Source organism: Helianthus annuus, chromosome 3 (assembly GCF_002127325.2).
Source record: "Helianthus annuus cultivar XRQ/B chromosome 3, HanXRQr2.0-SUNRISE, whole genome shotgun sequence".
In the NCBI taxonomy this organism is placed as follows: Eukaryota; Viridiplantae; Streptophyta; class Magnoliopsida; order Asterales; family Asteraceae; genus Helianthus; species Helianthus annuus.
In genome coordinates this window covers 34,201,493-34,208,480 of record NC_035435.2, presented here as the reverse complement: position 1 = coordinate 34,208,480, position 6,988 = coordinate 34,201,493, and positions in this window count along the sequence as shown.

Below are 6,988 nucleotides of genomic sequence, written 5' to 3'. Positions count from 1 at the left end.
GACCACATGTTACAGTTACGCAGTGTCCTCCTATTCCAAAGGCCGAAATTCGAAAACAATATGGAAATCAAAAATTACCAACAGAAAAGAGGCAGCCAAATCATACCAAACCTAAGGGAAAGGCACCGACTCAGGGTCAGAAGAAACAGACCCAAAAGAAAAACAAGAATGTGAACTTTGTGAAATCTAAGGGAACGGACAAAATCGAAACTTTTGAGAACAAATCTAACTTAGATTTTGTTAAACAAGCAACAGTGTCGAAAAGAAATGATCCAAACTGTTCAAAACCTAGTACCTCGGGATCACAAAGTTCATCATCGTCGGCAAGACGATCACATGATGCTTCGGGGATTGTTGAACGAAGATATTGTTTTGAATGTGGTACAATTGGACATATAATTCGAAATTGTCCATATCTTCATAAGTTGAAAGCAAAGGTTGATGATCCCCGTGAACAAAATCATGCCGCCCAAGAGAATAGAAAAGGCAAACAGGGCGAAAACAAGAAAAAGGATCGGAAGATAAACTTCGTGAATCAAGAGGGACTGATAAAATTGATACTTTCAAAAGCAAATCCAATAAGGATTTTGTTAAACAAAGTAAAATTTTGAAAAGAAACAGTCAAAACAACTATACACAACACACAAACGGTTGTGATGTAGGACCAAGTACCTCAAGATCACGAAGTTCATCATCCAGCTATTACAGTTATGATACTCCGAGGTTTGTTGAGCGGAGATCATGCTTTGAATGCTGTGAGTATGGTCACATCATTAAGAATTGTCCATATCTCACCAAGAGAAAGTCAAAAATTGATGCCCCCCATGGTAACAATTACCATAAAAGATCTGTTTCACCAAAACAGGACCCTCGTCTTGTTAAACAACGAGCAAAGAAACAGAAAAGGAAACAAAGAAAAGAAGTTGAAAAGATTTTAAAACCGGAGATTATCCAAACAAAATTTGTTAAATTGGATGTTAAACATGAAAAACAGAAAGAGATTTGCATACCAAAACCGGTAACTGTTTCAGGGGGAGCTACATCAATTCCGAATCATCGAGAAATGGATGTTACAATTCTCGATGATGACGGACGACCCAAGTCTGTGAAGGCTTGGGTCCCCCTCTCCAACTAATCTCTGAGTGAGTGTGCAGGATGTTCCAGGAGGAACTATTGATAGTTTTAGGATTGTTGATAGTGGAACGTCCATGCATAAGATTGGCGAGATATTACTCCGAAATATTGTTATATCTAGGAGAATGTTGTTGCCATTAATGGAGAGAGAGAGGAAAGAAAAGGAAAAGAAGAAGAATATGTTGGTGAAAGAATGTGGTTGAATGAAGTTGCAAAATTCGACCAAATGAAGAACGCGCCAAAATTTGGTTGCTATGGTTTTTAATCGGGTTCTCAGGAAAGAATACAATGAACGATGTGCAGATGCCGTGGTGTAGATTGAACATCCGCACACCACTTCTGAAAGAGAAAGACAAAGACCTTTCGCTGGTGCAATGTGGAAGACCAGCCGGAACCAAAGGTTTTTGATCGTGTTGTTGTGAAGAGATTTTTCAGTAGCTACAAAATCGACCTTGAAGTCCACATCCAGTGGATGTCCAGTTTGGGAGAGAGCTCAGATTCCTTGCAATGCACGAAGCAGTTGCAGGATACGGTTTTTTAAATTTCTAATCTCTCCTATACTTGTTGATTTTTAGGCTGCTATATGCATTATATCGTCTCGTACAGCACTCTTTGGTCTGACACGTTGATCTCGAATATCACCTCACACGTGATTGTTTCTTTATGAAACTCGTCAATGTTGTTATGGTCCACACCGATGACCAACGTGCCGACCTTTTTACCAAGGCTTTTGACAAATCAAGATTTGACTTTTTATTATTGGTAAACGGCATTAAGGTCAAGCCAGAGTAAAACCAACATCGGAAAATCATTTTTGTAAATTCCTCTGTGTTTTTAAATTTGTCTTAGTTTATTGATTTTAGGGGGAGTAAATCCAAAAATATGAAAATCCAAAAACATCGAAAAATTTCAAAAACACAAAAACAATAGAAAATCAAAAATGAGTTTCCTGGCGAGCAAAAGAGAAAGTGATAGTACATCAGTGGTCTATACAAGCCTCTTTAAACCTAAAATGAAAAACGATAAGCAGCTCTATATAAGATGTATCGGTAGGCTCACAATCATTTTAAAGTGTGCAGGGTGATATAAATCTTAAACCGACTGAAGACCAGGTGGGAACCATTCATTGGCATATGGTCTTAGTACCGAAATTTCGTTTGATAGATTGTCGAGGTTCTGAGATATTCGGTCTTTATGCTGCTTATCATCTGCGTATCATGGTTGTATCTTTTACCGAAAAATAACGGGGACGCAAGTCTAGATCTTCCATGATACTATACATACGTGTACATATTGCATTCGACCTCAATAAGTGATAAACAATCACATGTCCATTCAAATAAGTGATAAAATATCACATCTATCCGGGAGTCAAGTTCGTCTCTCTGCTGTACTGACCTGTTCACGGACTTGCTCCTGTGCCCTCATGCATATGAAAATCAAGTTCCTCATCAATAAGTGATTCTATCACATAGGACTTGTTTTCAAATCAAAATAAGTGAGAATCTCACATCATATACGGTCAAACAGATGATAATCGGTATACTCACCGGTAAGATGAACCCTCGTGCATACCTTGATACGGGAATGTGTCGTGATGTGGATGAACACCGGTCGGTAAGTATAAATCATACCTTAACGTATCCCCTCGCCATGAGTACATCTGATAAGTTGAGTTTATGTGGACAACAATACTGATAATTGTTATAGGATGCTTATCTTAATGTTAACTAACTGAACAACAAGAGCGTTATGGCATGACCGTACACTGATATGATTCTCTTACCCTCGAAACTCACAAAAAGAATGTCTGTACATATTTATTTACTGCTTTCAGTCTTTACATTTCAAATATTCAAAAATACCAAAAAGATTTTAGGTGTGTTTTAATATAAACTTTATAAAAGCCAAAAAGATTTTATTTCTATTTTATTTTCGATCGTACGATGTTGGAACTCGAGTCTTCATTACCTGAAACCTGAACGAAAACCGAATTGACTAAATCTTCATAAACGGTCGAAATTTGCAAGTTTTGAAAGTTAGAAACTGAAATTGATAAATTTTATTAAACTTTCAAACTGTCGGACGGTGTTTGATTGTGACATGGTCATGCGTGTGTCATTTGTTTATATTAACTATATTCCAGGCAGTTGTTCTTATTACGCGTTTAGATTTCTTGCATGTGCAGATTCTAAAGGCAAGGAGAACATGGTCGATGACAAGCTTCGGAATGAAGACACGACGTGAAGGCACTCAAGTGATGAAGATGATCGAGTTGCTGCTGACCATCATCAACACCACAAGGATCTCAAGCACTGAAGAACAAGTCATTCACGAGCATAACTCAAGCGGGAGCTTATGATAAGGGGGAGTTTGTCAACAAACTTCCTACATGAAACGGGTAGTTTGTTGATACACTTTCTGCTTTCAAGACGTGAAGACTTTGAAGATCCTCCGACTTAGAAGACATGAAAGGCGAATCTCGCGAGTAGCGTCCAAGGGGGAGTTTGTTGATACATATATGTGGACGCGACTCGACTCGGTTTGACTTGGCTCGGTTCGACTTGGTTAGGTTCGGCTCAAGCCCGACGTCACGACATTCCTCCGTCGTGTGCCCCAGAGTTCGACACGCGAAGCACGGAGAGCCGCGAGGATTCCTGAGACGCCACATCACCATGACATCATCATGATGATGTCATGATGATGTCACATGTTTGAACAAATACAAATTCACGTGGATATCTGATATATGTTCATGCATGCACTTTATTTGGGCTTCAATCTTCAGCGAATCAAAGTAAACAAAGAAGTCATGGGCTAAACAGCCTTGACGAAACAACATTGGGCCCAAGCCCATTAGTTGGCGAAACAAAGAAGAAGTTGACGAAACAAAGTGTTTCGTCAACAAATGTTCCCTTTCGTCGCTGATTCGTCATGTATTGGTTTGTTTCGTCAAACTGTTTCAGATTCGCCAAGTCTTAGTCTGTTTCGTTGTACTGTGACTATAAATACACTGTCTGTGGATAAGATAAGTAGGAGAACACATTATAGAACACACAGAGAGCAGAGAGAGCATTCTGTTGAGAGCACCCACACACACGAGTGTTTTAGAGAGTTTACAAAACACATTTGTAAACATTGCGTTGTAACCGAACCTTTCATTCGTATTAATACAAGTGGTGTTAATCGGTGAATATTGTGTGTGTTGTTTTGTGCGTGTTCTATCTCGGTTTGCCATTCCGGTTGGATTCCGCACAACCGGGTTGGTTAGTACACAAGGATTAGGCGACTAGATCCTCCTAGCCGGACCTACATTATTTATACCAGTTACAAATAATACGGGTTATAAATCCACATAACTTAATTAATTGGTGATCACGAACATAATTTATTATTTATACGGGTTACAAATAATTTGTCATATAAGTATTTTATCAATTTGGGTCCCGGGAGAAGATTATCTCATGTTTATTAGGGTATTAAGAAATCAAATATAATTTATCCTAATACTGTGTGATCATTCCAGCCGTAAAACAGAAACAAAAAGGAGAGTTCCCTTTTTAGTTTTGCGATACAGTCACAACAGCAAGGTAGTTGCCACCTCTAAACCAGCCGTAAAACAAAAAGGAGAGTTCCGTTTTTAGGTTTCTGATACAGTCACAACAGCAAGGTAGCTACCACCTGTAAAAGGTGCCACCCACTTTTCTTCTTTGCCCTTTCGATAGTTGACCGACCAAGGTCAAAGACCAGTAGTCGCTACGAGATGCCGCCCTCTCCCTTCGTGTTCGTTCTAGCATCTGTTCGTTTTACCTAATTGTCTTAATCCGTTATTCTTAACCACTAAGGTATATTTAATCTCAATAGTAGATTAATTAGTATTGTGTATAGTATTTGCCTGTTTGTACCAATGATCATGTTCGATTAGTGATGTATTGCAAAATACATCCTTTTATCGTGTAAAGTTCGTATAATTTTCGTTTCATTTATTTTGGTTTTTAGTTAGAATTAGTTACTTCCGTCAGTTTGTTTGTTTGCAAGTCTCGGTTGCTAAAAGTTGGAAAAAAACGCTTAAAATATGGTGAAAAGGGGTTAGTAACGAGAACCAGGTTGTGACGCTGCTGAACGGGAACGGGAAAACGAGAAAATCTGGAAAGAAAGGTCCCTGGCGTCCCGCGACCAGATCTTGGAAAGGCCTTGGATAAATGCAAAAATAAAATATAATAAGTCCCATTTTAACGCGCCGCGTCGCGCGAGCGTGTTGGCAAAAGCCCTTCGCGTAGCACAAAGGGTTGTACTTCACGACATGTTTGGGTTTCAGAAGGATTGTGTTAGAACTTGATATTCAAACATCATTAACTCACAAATCAGCCCTAATTGCGAATCAACATCAAAACGGGTGAGTTCTCAACTCACATTGGAGCGATTTTTGGAGCATTAGAAGCAATAGTTGAAGGTTGGAAGCACAAGGAAGCATTCGGGTCGTTTTTTGGCATTCGGGTTGTTTGGTTGGGTGGGGTTGGTGATGTTGGTTGTGATGGATGTTTTTAGACACTAGTATCTATGTATTTTGTTTTGGTATATTTGTTTGGTTTGATAGGTACGGTGTAGTGGTTGCTGCTTCCGTTCGCGTGAGAGAGTTTGGGAATTGTTTGCTGAGCGTGTTCGGATTGGAGAGCATATCTGAAATTGACTGGCACATTGATAGTCTCGCATATCAGCTAAGTCGTTCCACCGTATTTTTTTTATATTTTATTTATTACTTATTTATTTTTAGTTTAGGTAGTTTTGAGTGGTATTCTATGCTTGCATTATGGACAATGCAAATCTTAAGTGTGGGCATCAGATATAGTGTCGTAGGGTTAAGTTGTGTCTTGAGTCAATAAATTTGAAAATATAAAAAAAAATCCCAAAAAAATTGAAAAATAGAGAATGTTCCCGTTTTAGAAGTTTTGCAAATAAAATCGGAAAATGATAGTAGAGTTGGGCATGTTCGGGTTTCGAATAATAATAATATGAGATAATAAAGTTAAACTCGTTTCTAGCTTCGGTCGCAAAACAGTTGTAAATGTATCGGTGATGATACTTTTCATAATGACTAGCACTTAATATATGTTGGTAATACGTTTTACCTACACATGGCGTCTGTGGGAACATTTGCCTTCAAAATTGACGTTCAATTAGATATTAAATTACCCACACATACGGCAAATTTTCGTTATGTGTATGTAAATTATCTACACATATGCATATGTAAGAAACTAATGTATGTGTGGGTAATTCATTATGTTTGCCAACACATAATATTTGTAAATATATATGTTGATAAATTAAGTAAATAAATTTTTGTTTTATTTTTTTTAAATGACATGGGAAAATAAATATCTATGCTTTACATAAAAATTAAGTAAATTAAGTTTTATTTTTTTTATTTTTGAAAATGACGTGGAAAAATAAATACCTACATATATTAAAAATATATAATATGTGTGGATATGGGATACTTATAAGTAGGTAAATAAATCATAATTTTAGTTTTTGAAAATGATGTGGAAAAATGAATACCTACACGTATTTAAGATTTGAAAATATGTGTAAATATTGGATACACACTATAAGGTCATTGCTAGTCAAGTATGTTAATTATTGGTTAATTAGGATAAATTATGGTCAATTGGGTTATTGATGGTCCTTTAAGGTCGCTAGTGGATGAGTCGTAAATGTTATGGTTAATTATAGCCAATGATGACAAACTATAAGGGGTAGGGGAGCTCCACTAGTGATGGAATCTCATCACTCACAACATACAATCAAGTTCCGCCACGTTATCGAGCTGTATTCCATCACTAGTGATGAT